A 17088-nucleotide genomic window follows, 5' to 3' on the forward strand; every position below is an offset into this window, starting at 1 on the left:
TAAAAAGAAAAATGTGGTATAAGAATGTTGAAATAATAATAAAAACCTTGACTTTTTGGCTTTTCCTGAAGTAAACGAGATTTTTAAAGAACACAAACACAAGAAACATTAAACACAATTTTTTATTGTATCACTTAATTCAAATTGACAGTTATTTTGAAATGGAGATAGTGTTGAAATAAGAAATTTACCGATAAGATTCTCAGATCCACAAGGAACAAGTTCCCCATCTGGTGATATATGTCAGAAATGAATACCTAGTAACAAACTATAGTCCATAATTGCCTCCTGTTCTAGAAGCTCACTGTCTCTATCAATTTGACTGGAAAACAAGTATATGTAGATATAATTAGCTTACAGTGAAGAAACAAATTAAAACTGCAAAATGTATTTGGAGTTTGCTATTGTTCCACTTAACAGGCTAGCTTTCCAAGGCAAAATGATAAATTGAGTGCTGAAATCATTAATCACCTGCAGAATTCTTCAAATCGAGACGATTGCAGCTGAAATATAAAGTTTAGATCAAGATCCTTAAGGATAGTTGTTTCACTGAGCTTAGTCTCAAGCTTATTGGTTGTCCGACCAAGCGAAGATCCCTTAAGATCATAGTGTCTATCGGTGTTATATTTAGAACGGAAAAGGTTTCCCATTATGCTAAATCAAACCTGGAAAATCAAACATGGTATTATTATGTTCAATTTCTAAAGATTATATCTCTTATTTCATAGTTCTATTAAACTAGACAGTTATGTTATCCTATTAGAATGTGCACTAGTTAATATCAACTACTTTGAAGCTTTAATCAACCTAATAAGTGAAAGAAATAAAGAATGAGGCCTCATTTTTTGGATAAGTTTCTGTTATGCTAACACTCACTATAGGAAATGTACCTTCCTTTGGATATGTCCAGTTAATTTGACACAATGCAAACCATAATACTTTGTCACCATTATATTTTGATAGGTTCGAAAATGAGTGTAGTAGGCAGGAAGCATTCTCAATAAAGCCTGCAAAGAAATCCGGCATAACAATATCAAATAACATCATGCTTTCCTGGCATGTTTTATAAGAAATTAATTGCAAGTGTATTGTGACAAGATTGAACTCACTTTTACTTCAGCTTTCTTCATTGTCTTAATCATGTAACGGTCGTCATTCGTCAAGTAAAAGAAGCTTCCACTTTTTCCGGGGGAGCAAAGTTCACGAAGAGCTTCATTTCCACATATGGATAACATGTAATCAGCTGGATCCACCTTGAATAGCTTCCTAAAAGCCCTGAGATTAGAGTGAGATGCACAAGTTAGTATAAATCAAGAGTCTTCTTCATTCCAAAATTACACTTTTGTAGAAGAACTGTGCAATATGGATAAATAACTTTGTGGCAACAACAAATTAAGAGAGCTGACCTAAAAACTACTGGACAGTAATCCTTCCACTTAAATTTGGCTGATGGATACGGTGGCATGTACTTTGATCCTTCAGGTGGAAATGTTGTCCACACTTTCTCCTTAAATATTTCAACTTAAGGAGTTAAAACAAAGTGGTGATAAGGGAGCAGGTCTTGCAACAAAGTGCCTATGAAATAACCCAAAGAAAACTAGGCAAGAGTTAAAATAAAGTAACCAAATAGTTCAAAAGTCATACAAATAATCTGATTGATGTACCTTATTCCTAGTTGTAAATTAAGCATGAGCTCATATTGACAAGAGATTGAAGATATGCTAGAAGGACATGATTAGGTGACCACTTTAGACTCTATATTGACAAGGGGTCAACTAGTTTCACAACATGTAATAACGTCTTTGCAATATGTATCACAGAAATTACTCCTAGAGTTCCACCCAGTCATAATTCTAAGGTTAGTTGATTACAAATATTACAACAATATACAATAGTGGAGCTTTAATATTCGGTTTCAGTACAAAGAACAGCAAATTCTGTCATGAAGGAGTAGCAACAGTATGAAGGTAAACTAGGTTATACACGCTTACCACATAAGAAACCTAAAGGTGCAAAATATATAGGTTTTCCAAGATATATAACAAAACGAGTGATATGAAGCGATTTCTCTCTGCTAAATTCAACTTGATCAGGATTCAGTACTCATTTAATTGTGAAACTTCAAACTATGTGAAACTAATATGAATCTTCTGGAACAGATTAAAACGTCAATTAATAGGACAAGCGAACAATTAATCAATCAAGTAATTACAATTCACAATCAGAAAGAGAGATAGAGAATCATGATCATAGCAAGGAAGGGACGTTTGAAGTATTACCAGGATGGAATGGCAAGGGGAATTCAATCCAACAATCAGGTCGCATGGAAATTTCCTTGACGAAACGAACAACCTCCTCCGTCGTACCAGGCACCACGTCGCCGTCGCCGTCGACGTCGCTTTGCCATTTGTGGTTGGGCTCCAGCTGCAATAGTTGAGAGGCGAGTTTGGAGATCCCCGTGATGGCTTTGTTGGACGAGAGAAGCGATAGAGAGTTCTTGAAGCTACCGCTGATCTCCTCTAGGTCGTTCCAGATTCCGATGAGAGCCTGCAACGGTGGCGAAGACGAGGAATCACACACTTGTGGTTTTGATTTACCAATTATGAGATTGATGAGGCAGAGTAAGGGATCAGAGAAGCAGAACAAGATATGACTGAGGAAGAGCAAGAGCTGGTTTCACTATGAGAGTGACAGTGAGAACGATTATGAGCGGTTTTTGCAAGGGGATTTCATGGCATAAGGGTTTCGATTTTGAGAGCTATATGAAAATAGGTAACGATTTTTGTAAGTTATTTAAAAATTTAATGGTATTTACTAATGTTTGAATATGAATGTTACCTAAAAATTAATTTTATGATAATTACTAACATTTATTAAAATGTTAACGGATAAGTGTTATTGAATGTCTATAATGTAGTAGTGAAACGCCAACCCATGGCATGTAGAAACGCCAATATGTGGCATGCAAAACATCACTCCTCTTTGGTCTATAGAGCTTCCTCTTTCTTCGCGTGTGAGACACCCTTGTTCTGGTGTGTGGCACACCCAAATGGGTCCTTGAAGTGATCTTCTGGATATTTGGCCCGGCGTGCAACGCCAAGCTTCGGCGTGTGAAATGCCATTTAACAAATCAAGTCCTGGGAGTGTGACATTGGCGTATGACATGCCAATATGTGGTGTTCAAAAACTCCAATATAAAATGCTCCACAACAAGTGTTAAAGGCGTGTGAAGCTTGCATGACTATCTCTTTTGGTGTTTAAAACACCTACTATTCATGGGGTCATGCGTACGCATGGGGCATGTGTACGTATGACCCTTCAATCTTCTAGCTTTTGTGCGTACGCATGGGTCCATGTGTACGCACGAATATAATTTTAAAGGTGTTTCCATTCTACACGTTCGCTCTTCCTGATGTGTAAAACGCCATGCCATGCACGTCCAAAAGTGTCTTTTTTACATGGCGTGTGACACCCCACTTCCTTGGCGTGTTGCATGTCCATTTTTCGCTCAAATTACCTTGGTTTGGATAATCTAGAAAGTTGGCCCAGCATGCAATGCTGTGTCTTGGCGTGTTGCACGCTGGGTCCTTGAAATTGTCTTAGGAAGTGCTTGGAAGTGACAAAGAAAGGTGGCATGTAGAACACCAATGGTAGGGCGTATGGAACGCTAATGGTTCCCTAGATGGTGCCCTTTTGTTGTTGAAGGCGTCTGACACGCCAAGGTTTGGGCGTGTTGCACGTCCTTGCTTTATGTCACTTCTTTTAGCGTCAAAGAATGGTGAGTTTCACCCACAGTCTCAACATCCACCATAAACTATTATATATCGTTATAAAACTCTGGAATTTGGCTTTCTAATGCCGTTGAAAGCACATAATTTGGACTCATATAGCTCAAGTTATCATCAATTTATCATGCAGAGGTCAGGGCTGGGCGTGTGGCATGCTAATGGTTGGCGTATGGAATGCCAATGGTCTCGTGCTACTTTTTTCTGCGGCAAAGAATGGTGTTTTGCACCCACATACTCAACTTCCATCACAGACTGTTATATATCATTAGAAAGATCCGAAAGTTGGCTTTCTAATTCTACTAGAACTACTTCATTTAGACCTCTATAGCTCAAGTTATTTTCATTGGAGTGTGTAGAGGTTAGAGTTGACAATATCCACAAACTCTCTTTGCACTTGTCTTCAATGCTTGATTCCCTTTGCTTACGCTTTGCTTCTCTTTTGCTATCATTCACCTACAATTATGAAGAAATTAAAGCACTCAAAGTACTAATAGAATATCATAATAAAGCATATAGTTATCAAACAAAAGGTTATCAATTTCACCTAAGAACTCTCCAAGAATACTAATAGTTTCATGCAGGAAACCAGAGCTTCAATTAGAAATTTGGAAGTTCAAATGGGTCAGTTAAGTAAGCAAGTAGCTGAGAGGCCCCTCACACCTTCCCCAGTGATACAGTGCCCAACCCAAGAGAAGAATGTAAGGCCATACATCTGAGAAGTTGTAAGGTAGCAGGTACAGAAGCACATATTTCTGAGGAGCCAGTTGAAAAATAAGCTCCAGAGGAGACAAAGGACAAAAGGAGCACGCCCTTAAAAGACATCCGCACAACCTTTTTGAGTTGATGTTGAGCAATATAAAATGAAGTTTCCAATACCCGAGTACAAGCCAAAAATTTCATATCCTCAGCAGCTTCAGAAGGCATCCAAAGACAAGTAATTTTCAAGATTCCTAGAAGTCTTCAGGAAGCTGCAGATCAACATTCCTTTTGAAGAGGCTTTAGAGCAGATTCCTCCCTATGCTAAAATCATGAAGGAAATGTTGACCAATAAGAGGAATTGGAGAGAGAGTGAAACCATGGTGCTCACTAAGGAATGCAATACAATTATCAAGTAGGATCTCCCTGAGAAGATGCAAGATTTGGGAAGCTTTTTAATTCCTTGCACCATTGGAGATATTACTATTCAGAGGGAATTACGTGATCTTGGAGCAAGCATTAATATCATGCCACTTTCTTTGATGAGAAAGCTCCAAATTGATGAGGTAAAACCCACTCGAATCTATCTTCAACTTGCTGATCGTTCAATTAAATTTTCTCTTGGAGTTGTTGGGAATTTACTACTGAAAGTATGACCCTTTATTTTCCCTATTGATATTGTAGTAATGGATATGGAAGAAGATGTGAATGCTTCCATTATTTTGGAAAAACCTTTTCTAGCTACAAGGAGAGCCCGTATTGATGTGCAAAAGGGTGAAATGACTCTGAGGGTCAATGATAAAGACGTTGTTCTTAATGTACTTGAGGCCATGCAACATCCTAGTGATCCTGAGGGATGTATGTGAATGATTTAATTGAGCCATTGATTCAAGAGGTTCTTAAAGTGAAAGAGCTTGATAATGTTTTAGAACCCCCTTTAGAGGATGGTTTGCTAGAGATTGATGATCCACCACCACAAAAGGGGAAACCAAACACACATACTAAGGAGGAAGGGCCACCCAAGCTTGAGTTGAAGCCTTTTCCTCCCTCTCTTAAGTATGATTTTCTAGGTATGCATGACTCCTATCCCAGTGATTAATAGCTCCTCTTTGAGTCATGATGAAGAGAATGCGTTTATATTGGTGCTTAGAAGCCACAAAATAGCTCTTGGGTGTACCATTAATGACTTGAAAGGGATAAATCCGGCTATGTGTATACATAAGATTCTACTTAAGAAGGATGCTAAACTCTTAGTGCAACCACAAAGGCAACTAAATTCAACTACGAAAGAGGTGGTTCAGAAAGAGGTCATAAAGCTCTGTGAAGCCGGGATAATTTACCCAATTTCTGACAGTGCATGGGTGAATCCCGTGCAAGTTATTTCCAAGAAGGGAGGCGTGATAGTGGTCAAGAATGGGAAGAATAAGTTGATTCCTACATGAACTATCACCAGGTGGAATATATGCATTGCTTACAGGAGGCTTAACACTATAACAAGGAAGGACCACTTTTCGTTGCCTTTTATTGATCAGATGCTTGAGAGGTTAGCTGGACATGCATTTTATTATTTTCTATATGGTTATTCTGGATATAATCAGATTGCAGTAGACCCTCAAGATCAGGAGAAGATGGCATTCACTTATCCTTTTGGTGTATTTGCTTATTGGAGGATGACATTTGAATTGTGCAATGCCCCAACAACTTTTCAAAGGTGTATACTTTCTATATTTTCTGACATGGTTGAAAATTTTATTGAGGTATTTATGGATATTTTTTCTGTATTTGGTTATTCTTTTGATTCTTGCTTGAGAAATCTTTTCTTAGTCTTAAAGCGGTGCCAAGAAAGAAACCTTGTTTTGAACTGGGAAAAATGCCATTTTATGGTGATTGAAGATATTGTTCTTGGGTACCGAATTTGAAGAAAACGAATAGAGGTTGATAAAGCTAAGTCACCTACTAATGTAAAGCTTCTTAGGACATGCAGGTTTTTATAGAAGGTTTATAAAGGATTTTTCTAAAATTGCTAAACCTCTGAGCAAACTCTTAGTTGCAGACATTCCTTTTTGCTTTAATGATGATTGTTTTCATGCTTTTGAGACTCTGAAAGCTCATCTTGTCTCTGCACCTATTATAGCTCCTTTTAACTGGGATTTACTATTTGAATTGATGTGTGATGCCAGTGACCATGCTATAGGAGCTGTCTTGGGACAAAGATAAGACAATCTTGTGCACGTCATTTATTATGCTAGCCGTGTGTTAAATGACGCACAAAAGAATTACACAACTACAAAAAGAACTATTATCTATAGTTTTTGCTTTTGATAAGTTTAGGTCCTATTTGATTGGTTTTAGGGTTATTGTTTATACTAAACATGCTGCTCTTAAATACCTTCTAACCAAACAGGATGCTAAACCAAGACTGATCAGGTGGGTGCTCCTTCTTCAGGAGTTTGATATTGAGATTAGAGATAGGAAAGAGTCAGAGAATCAAGTGGCTGACCACCTTTTCAGGATTGATCTTGAAGATGTCATGCAACAACCCACTCTTGTGAATGAGACTTTTTCTGATGAGTAAATCTTTGCTATACAGAAATCCCCATGGTTGGAAGATATTGCAAACTACAAGGCTATAAGGTTCATACCAAAAGAGTATGTGAAACAACAGGTGAAGAAGCTGCTCAGTGATACCAAGTATTTCTTTTGGGAGGAGCTCTATCTTTTCAAGAGATGCTCAGATAGTATCATCTGACGATGTATTTCGGATGAGAAGGTACAACAGATTCTTTGGCATTATCATGGTTTTGAGTATGGTGGCCACTTTAGTGGTGAGACAACAACAACAAAGCTCCTCAAGAGTAGTTTTTATTGGCCGACTCTCTTTAGAGATGCTCAAGATTTTCTGAGGAACTATGACAAGTACCAAAAAACTAGAAATCTTCTCAACCATAATGAGATGCCACAACAGGAAATATTAGAGATTGAATTGTTTGATGTGTGAGGCATTGAAATCTTTTCTGTGTGAAAAATCTCTCTGTAAACGTCAACAAGAGACACTCGTAGTGGGGTGTAGTTGTGATAATTTTGAGTTTTGTCCGAGTTGTATTCTTATTTTTTCTTTGATTCTTTCTCTTTATCTCGAGCCGAATATTAGTTGTATTGTCTCGGGGCTAATTCCCTTAATCGAGCGGTTTTTTCCATGTTAATGTACTTTTCAGCCTGCTCTTGTACTTCTTACAAAGAGGTCGGGTGTCTCTTGGATATGGATTGAGAGAAGGGTCCTTCCCTCAAGCCATTGACCAGTCCTATGATGACTATTTCAGTAGGTAAGCTCTGAATCTCTAGACATAGTTTGTTGAATCTTTTCATATAAACTCATAGAGATTCTCCAACTTCTTGATTTACCTGTAAGAGACTCGGTGCATGCTTGACCTTATCCTTTTGAATAGAAAATCGAGTGAGAAAGCTTTTTGCAAAATTGTCAAAGCAGGTGACCAATCTACAAGATAAAATATCAAACCACTTCATGACTGCCTTTGTTAATGTAGTTAGGAAGGCTTTATAGCGAGTTGCATTTGATGTGTCTGCAAAGTACATGCGGTTTTTGAAATTATTGAAATCATGCCTTGGGTCGGTGGTTCCATCATAAAGATCTATATCCGAACTTTTAAAATTTCAAGAGACTTCAGCCTACATGATTTCTTCTATAAATGCATCTTTGCTCATCAGAGGTGTTTCTTCTCAGTCAGCTTGAATTCTTCTACCTTTGAAGTTGGACTCCAGTTTCGAGAGCTTTTTTTCTAATTCCCTCCGTTGTCGAACTTCTTTCCTCAGGGCTTTTTCAGATTCTCGTTGTCACTCTAACTCCTACTCGAGTTATTTCGACTGACCTTGATGTCCATAAACAAGTCCCTTAATGTCCATCAAATTTTCAGGCATTTGATGAGCGGATATTTTGTACGCTTTTTGGCAATATTTTCATATTATTTTAGTTATGTTTTGTTTAAGGTTCATTACATTTTTATAGGTTTTAGTGCAAAATTCACATTTTTGGATTCTACTTTGAGTTGTTGTATTTTCTAACGATTTCAGGTAATTTCTGGCTAAAATTGAGGAGTTTTGGCAAAGTCCGATTCAGAGGCAAGGAAAGCGTAGCGGATGTTGTCAGATTCTGACCTCCATGCACTAAAATAAGAACTTCTGCAGCTACAAAGATCCAAATGACGCACTCTCAATAGAGTTGGAAAGCTAACTTCTATAGCTTTCCAACAATATATAATGGTTCATACTTTTCTTCAAAGGAGTCTGCCCATATTGCACATTAAACACCAAGGAACTACCCCCTTTTTTACGGTTAACGCCCCTATGGAACATAAGCCAGCGTTGAACGCCACATTCCATCCCCATTCTTGGTGTTCAATGCCACCAAGAGGCAAAAGGCAGCGCCAATCACCCCCAATGGGCGTTCAACGCCCATTCCGCAAGTTGGACGGCAAGCTCAGCCCAAGTACTCAACCAAAGTGGGCTCAAGAGTGGACTTTCGCAGCTTTAGTCTAGTCTATCATACTTTTGTAATTCTTAGTTATTAGGTTATTATATATAAAACAAAGATCACCACTCTTAGGGATCTTTGCCCCTTTTCACATTTTACTATTACTTTTTGTAAGTTATGAGCAACTAAACCTCATAAGTTAGGGTTAGGAGCTCTGTTGATTCTACTGGATTATTAATATTACTATTTCTATTTCAATACACGTTTGATTCCCTTCTCTTGTGCATTTTTGGTCTTCATCTCACGAATTAAGGATGAACCGTGACATTCATCCTTATTCTACTTGGTTTCCCGTTGAGTCCTGACACAGATAGCATTGAACCACGGCTAGAGAGTGCACTGCGGATTCCAAGAGCGTACCTGCGTGACATTGGATAAGTGACATAAAATCCCATTGACTAAGGGTTACTGAGGTCTCTATGGCTGATGAGCGGATATTTTATACGCTTTTTGGCATCATTTTCATATAGTTTTCAGCATGTTTTGTTTAAGTTACACTATGTTTTCATAGGTTTTAGTGCAAAATTCACATTTTTGGATTCTAATTTCATTTCATGTATTTTTATGCAATTTCAGGTATTTTCTAGCTGAAATTGAGGAGCTGAAGCAAAAGTCTGATTTAGAGACAGAGAAAAAACTTCAGATGCTGTCCGGATCTGACTTCCTAGCACTCGAAAGAGCTTTTCTGGAGCTACAGACATCCAAATAGAGCATTCTCAACAGCTCTAAAAAGGTAAGATCAAGGGATTTCCAGAAATATATAATAGTCTATGCTTTGCTTCAGAATTGAAGGCCAAAAACTAGCATTCAACGCTAGCCTCCTACCCCATTCTGGCGTCCAACGCCCAAAGGAGAAGAGACCAGCGTCGAACGCCCAAAAAGGACCCCCTAACATGCGTTCAACACCCTAGAGGCCTCTTATCACGTGGATCTTAATCAAGCTCAGCCCAAACACTCACCAATTGGGCCTTAGAAGTGGATTTTTAGCACTAAAAGACTGCTTTACCCTTCTTATGTAATCCTTAGTCACTAGCCTAGTATTTATTTAAGAACTTTTACACTTTTGAGAAATCTTCCACCACTTTACACGTTTATCATTGTATTTTCTGTCAGTATGAGTTTCTAAACCTCCTAGGTTGAGGGGAGGAGCTCGGCTGAGTTTTATGGATTAATAAAGTGCTACTGTTCTATCTCAATACGTGTTTGATTCTCTATTATATGATGTATATATGTTCTTCATCATTATGAATGCGTTGAACCGGCACAAGGTTATCTCATCTACATGGGTTCAGAGCAAGTATTTCATCGGACAATGATGAACCACTAGTTTGATTTACATCTCTTAGTCGGCTAATCCACGACTTCGTTGGGGACATCTCAAAACATCAGTTCAGCCAAGGTACGGGGAGATTAGAGTGTTTGTGGTAGAGGCTAGAACCAAAGGCACGACATTCTCTGATCCGGAATATTTGACCTTGTCTGTGGCATTTTGAGTAGGATCACTAAAGAGAATGAACTGCAGGAGCTTCACCCTCAATCAGACTGGATTCGCACTAACCCTGGGGTTCAGATCTAGAGGAGTATTGGCGATCTCTTAAGAAGGGCATTGATCACATACAGTATGCCATAGAGGACATCATTAACAGTTGAAGAAGACAGTAAGACCGGATTGATCCAGAAGAATAAAGCATCTCCAAGCCTTAACCATCCTCATATCATTGTATTCATCATCAACTGAGTAACGTTTTATTTATTTTTCTTTAATGTGAATTAACAAACAAACAACACTTTTATCCGCCTAACTAAGATCTACAAAATAGCCATAGCTTGCTCCAAATCACAATCCTCGTGGGATCGACCCTGACTCACCTCAGGTATTACTTGGATGACCCAGTGAACTTGCTGGTTCAGTTGTGTGAAGTATAATTCCGCGCACCAGTGGCATCCAGGCTAGAGTCAGAGAAGCAGCATTCCCTGATTCGGGAGATCCGACCTTGTCTGTGACATTTTGAGTAGGATCGCGAAGGGGAGTGGATGCTTAGGTCCACCTTTGGCCATAGTGGGAAGCCATGAGTTAACTTGATGAGAGGACATGACTTGCTCGGATATGGTGGACTGTGGTGGACGAAATTGTGATCTTCAAAATTGGTCTCTTTGTGTTTGTATGAAATCAAAAATACCCCAAAGAGATCATGGTATGATGAATTGGGATCTTAATAATCCCTGGTAATGGCACCAACAACTTAGTGTTGTTGTTGGACCAAAAGAGTTACAGGCACTGTTAGAGAAGCTCACAACTCCGTTCAACTTAACCAGCAAGTGTACTGGGTCATCCAAGTAATACTTTACGTGAGTAAGGGTCGATCCCACAGAGATTGTTGGTATGAAGCAAGCTATAGTCACCTTGTAAATCTCAGTTAGGCAGATTAAATAGTTTGTGATGAGTTCGAAAATTAATAATAAACAGAAAATAAAATAGGATAGAAATACTTATGTAAATCAATAGTGGAAATTTCAGATAGGCGTATGGAGATGCTGTGCTCCTCTTGAATCTCTACTTTCTTATTACATTCATCCAATCCTTCTTACTCCTTTCCATGGCAAGCTGTATGTAGGGCATCACCGTCGTCAATGGCTACTTTTAATCCTCTCGGGAAAATGGTCCTATGCGCTGTCACTGCATGGCTAATCGTCTGGAGGCATCACCCTTGACAATGGCTACATCCCATCCTCTCAGTGAAAATGGTCCAAATGCTCTGTCACAGCACGGCTAATCATCTGTCGGTTCTCAATCAGGTTGGAATAGAATCCATTGATTCTTTTGCGTCTATCACTAACGCCCAGCCTTCAGGAGTTTGAAGCTCGTCACAGTCATTCAGTACCGGAATCTTACTCGGAATACCACAGACAAGGTTAGACTTTCCAGATTCCCGGAATCCTACTCGGAATACCACAGACAAGGTTAGACTTTCCGGATTCCCATGAATGCCGCCATCTATCTAGCTTATACCACGAAGATTCTGTTGGGGAATCTAAGAGATATGCGCCCGGCCTAAGGTAGAACGGGAGTGGTTGTCAGTCACGCGCGTTCATAGGTGAGAATGATGATGAGTGTCACGGATCATCACATTCATCAAGTTGAAGTGCAACGTATATCTTGGAATAAGAATAAAAGAGAATTAAATAGAAAATAATAGTAATTGTATTGAAACTTGAGGTACAGCAGAGCTCCACACCCTTAATCTATGGTGTGTAGAAACTCCACCGTTGAAAATACATAAGTGAAAGGTTCAGGCATGGCCGAATGGCCAGCCCCCATGGTATAAGGACTAGGCGTCCAGAGATGATCCTAATATCTAAAGTGATCAAAAAGATGTCTAATACAATAGTAAATTATCCTATTTATACTAGACTAGCTACTAGGGTTTACATGAGTAAGTAATTGATGCATAAATCCACTTCCGGGGCCCACTTGGTGTATGTTTGGGCTGAGCTTGATCTATCCACGAGCTGAGGCTTTTATTGGAGTTGAACGCCAAGTTGTAACGTGTTTTGGGCGTTCAACTCTGGGTCGTGACGTGTTTCTGGTGTTTAACTCCAGATAGCAGCATGTACTTGGCGTTGAGCGCCACTTTACGTCGTCAATTCCCAAATAAAGTATGGACTATTATATATTGCTGGAAAGCTCTGGATGTCTACTTTCCAACGCCGTTGAGAGCGCGCCATTTAGAGTTCTTTAGCTCTAGAAAATCTATTTTGAGTGCAGAGAGGTTAGATTCCAACTGCATCAGCAGTCCTTTTGTCAGCCTTTTTCAGAGTTTTGCTCAAGTCCCTCAATTTCAGCCAGAAATTACCTGAAATCACAGAAAAATACACAAACTCATAGTAAAGTCCAGAAATGTGAATTTAACATAAAAACTAATGAAAACATCCCTAAAATTAGCTTGAACTTACTAAAAACTACCTAAAAACAATGCCAAAAAGCGTATAAATTATCCGCTCATCAGACTGCTATGGTTTAGAAGAGATTAACTTAATGAGAGGATGATGAATCCATATTTCATGATATTTATTTGCTTTAATTAGGTGGATTTCATTGACCTTTATTGCATTTATTCATTTAAATAGCATGCTTTTGTGAATTATTTCCTAATTGTGCTTAATTGTGAAAAACATACTTTTTATCTTAAAATTGCAAATTTTAATTCACTTTTCTTCCATTCAAAGCCTTGATATATTTGTTTAAGTGAATTAAGGTTTTAAAGGTAAGAATGGCCTGAAGAAGTGGAAGGAAAGCATGCAAAGTGGAAGAATTCAAGAAATGAAGGATTTGCAAAGCTGTCAATCTTGACCTCTTTGCACTAAATTGATCATAGCTTGAACTATAAAGGTCCAAATGAGGCGGTTTCAGTAGCATTGGAAAGCTATCATCTGGAGCTTCAAAATGATATACAATTTTCTATAGTGGACATAATTCTAAGTGTACGTACACAGACAATATATGCGTATGCATGAGTCCGGATTTAGCCAGTGTGCGCACACACACACCTGTGCATACGCACAATTCCTGGCATGTGAATTCATTATTTGCAACTCATTGGCAGTGATTTTTGGTCTTCCAAAGTCCAATACAACTCATTTCTAAAGCTATTCCAAGCCAAATTGAAGAGGGATGAAGGGGGGAGCAATTAGGTTTGGTTTTGTCATGTTGTAGGTCATATTCTAGAGAGAGAAGCTCCCCTATTCTCTCTAGAAATTAGGGTTATTAGTTTAATTTCCTTGTAATATGACTTTTAATTCTTGTTTTCATCTAGTTTTTCTACCTTTCTTTGTTCTATTATCTTAATTTTCTTAGTTTATCTTGTTATTTTTTCAATTTCGCCACTTTTATGTATTTGAACCCTTTGTTAATTCTAATTTCATTTAATGCAATTTATGTTTTCATGTTATTATTGCTCTCTTTAATTGTTGAATTTCTTGCATTTGGTAGCTTTAGAATTTACTTTTATTGCAATTTAATATAATTTATTTTCATGCACACCAAGTATTTGATAAAATGCATGGCTTAGTTTTTGCTTAGTTTTTCATCACTCTTGGCTTGGAATTGAGGACTTTGGTGACCCTTGAGTTATTGATGTCCATTCTTGATTGATATATTAGGGTAGTTAGTTGATTTGGTTTCTACTAACTCTAAGTCTTCCATTAAGAGAGTTGGCTAGAACTTGTCTATTGAGATCAATTATGCCTATTTGACTTATCCTCGATGTTAGGATTGATTAAGTAGAATTAACTCTTCATAATCATCATATGTTTGTGGTCAATGGCTAGGATAGGTAACCTTAACTTTCAATCCTTGCCAAGAGGTTTCTTAGCATTTAAATTCCACTTTTCCTTGATTAATTGCTTGAGTTTAATTCCTTGCATGCATCTTTAATTTCTTGCAATTTACATTTCTCACTTATTTCAACCAAAACCCCCAATTCCCTCAGAGCCAACAATTGGACACTTAATTGCAATTTCTAGGGAGAACGACCCGAGATTTAAAACTCCCAATTATTTTGTGTTGATTGTGACATCTTTATTTAAACTTTGATTGATGGTCAATTGTTGTGTTTGGACTATACTTGCAATGCCAATTCTATTTTGAGAAAAATTCCTAACCCACTTTAGGCCATCATCAAGTTTTTGGCGCCGTTGTTGGGGATTGCAATGGTGTTACATCGTTGGTTATTGTTAATATCTGTATATGTGAATAGTTTATTTTTGATTGGTTGCTTGATTTTTTACTTGTAAATATATCTCTTGGTTGTTAGCTTGCTTTAATAAATTTTTGTTTTATAATACATATGTGAATAGTTAGCAATTTTATTTTAATTTGTCTTTTTGACTTGAATTGCATGTTTAAAATTTTTAATTAGTTTTTGGATGGTTGAAATAGTTTTGATAGATTCTTGTTTGTGCATATTAAAAGTGTTTTGAATAGTCCATGATTTTGATTTGGAAAATAAAATTTTGGCTCATTTTAAAGCTTAATGTGAATAGTTGCATATTTTTGTTATTTCTTGTTTATATAAATTTTGGAATGTTGGGTGAATTTCTGTTATATATAAAAAAAATCTTCTGTGCGTACGCACACTTTCATACCACCCCTCTATCCAGAGCACTTGCACACCCAGTGCGTGTGCATATTAACTCTGAAGTATGCCTATCACGCGTACGCTTGGCGTTCCATTTTCAGCATACGACGCGTATGCCTACCAGACGCAAACGTGTCACTTCCAATTTTTCGCCAATCCAGCGTACACACCTCCGTGTGCGTATGCTTCCCCAAATCAACCCCCTCTGCTGGGAGCTCCCGTAAAGCTATGTGCGTCCACAACCCCCTAGGTGACGCTTCCTGTGACTCCTCAGTACCCCTTTTCTCCTTCCCCAACGTTCGTCCCTATCCTCTCCTTCTCTGTTTCAACGCCCACCACCACCACTATCCACCAACGAACCAACCGCCACCGCTCACTACCACTGGCGACCACCCAGCTACAACCCTTTCTCTATTCTTCTTCCTCTCCTCTTTTCTCTTTCCCTCACCACTGACCCATGACCGAACCATTTTAGCCACAACCCCCTCCCTTCACGCCTGTAGCAGCGTCAGCCATCGTGCAACCATCGGCACCCGCGACAGCCCCCGAGCTCACCTCTAGCTCACGTCCAGCCTCCTTCTTCTTCGCCTCCTATTCGAACCCTAGAGTCGCCACCTATGGGCCGGAATCCCTCTGCTTCTATTTCCCCTTCTCTTGTCCCTTCCCTTTCTCTGTTCTGTTTCTGCCTTTCCATGTTCCATTCTCTTTTCTATTTTCAATTATGTTTTCAATTCTGTTTTTTATTCCCTTTTCTGTTTTCTGTTAGCTTAGTTTAATTTTTGTTGATTTAGTTAGTTAGGAATGCATGTTAGTTGCTTAGATTGTTAAAGAATTTGGACTGGATAGTGGATTTATGTTTTTTCTTGATTGTTGCTGCTGTTTGGGAATGACTAATTTTATATTTATAATTGGTTTTTGTGTTGCTGGTTGATCTGCCCTTGTGCTAAATTAGTTTTTTTGATGCTGTTGCCTGGCTATTCATTGTCGCTTTGTTCTTGTTGAGTGTTATGGACTGAGTTCTTGTTCCAATTTGCACTTCTCTGTTGGATTCGAATGTGAGTAATTGCTTGAATACATACTATTTCCTCCTGGAATGATCATTGAATTCAATGCCATGAATGTTGGTTGAGTCCATTAATTTTTTTTATTCATTGTGCTGTTTGGTGCTGTATCTTACGCCATTACCTATTCCATGCTGCTTGCTGTAGTTTGGTTTGGTTTAAATTGCTTGATAACATTTTCTTGTTATGTGGTTGGCCTATTTACTTAGTTCATGTGAACTCATACATGGTTTTTGTGTTTTTAATTATTAATTAATTCATATGGAATCTGAATTGATTGATTTAAATTGAAAAATAGGCCAATTTACTGCTAAAAAATGCTGCAGGATTTTTCCTAACCTTATTTTATTAAGTGACATTATTTTATTTGGTGCAACAAGATTCTAATTGACGTATTTCTGTGTCAATAGACCTTAGTTGCTAAAAAGGTTTTGAAAATTTCCTCAAGGACTCCCTTGCAAGTTTTGGTCAATGGTTTAACTTCCTTGCTTGTTTTAAATTGTATATTATTCTTGAGCTTTGGATGAGTTTTGAATGAATTTCCCAATTGGCCATAAATTAGGATTTCTCTTAATTGGTGCCTCTTTTGCATGCTCTCACAAGGTTGAATATTTCTTTTTACCTATGTGGCTAATTTGATTCACTTTCTCCATGCCTAAATTGCCTTAAGTCACAGAGTGCACAAACTTTTCAAATCATATGTCAACCTTATGACTTTCATGCTTCCTTATGATTTGGTGTTTGAATTTCATTTATATGCATTGTTCATTAAAGTATTAACTTGCCAACACCAAATTGCTTCAACTTATGCCATTTTACTTGTGATTGATATTTACTTGATTATGTGCTCTACATAT

At 38.1% G+C, this 17088-nt stretch overlaps 1 pseudogene; it reads right to left on the bottom strand.

The window, feature by feature from the left end:
- Window positions 1-243: 243 nt before the first annotated feature.
- LOC140175150 (phosphatidylinositol 4-phosphate 5-kinase 4-like) lies at window positions 244-3122 on the bottom strand (annotated as a pseudogene).
- Between the last annotated feature and the right edge of the window lie 13966 nt (window positions 3123-17088).

Source organism: Arachis hypogaea, chromosome 9, assembly GCF_003086295.3.
Source record: "Arachis hypogaea cultivar Tifrunner chromosome 9, arahy.Tifrunner.gnm2.J5K5, whole genome shotgun sequence".
Taxonomy (NCBI): Eukaryota; Viridiplantae; Streptophyta; class Magnoliopsida; order Fabales; family Fabaceae; genus Arachis; species Arachis hypogaea.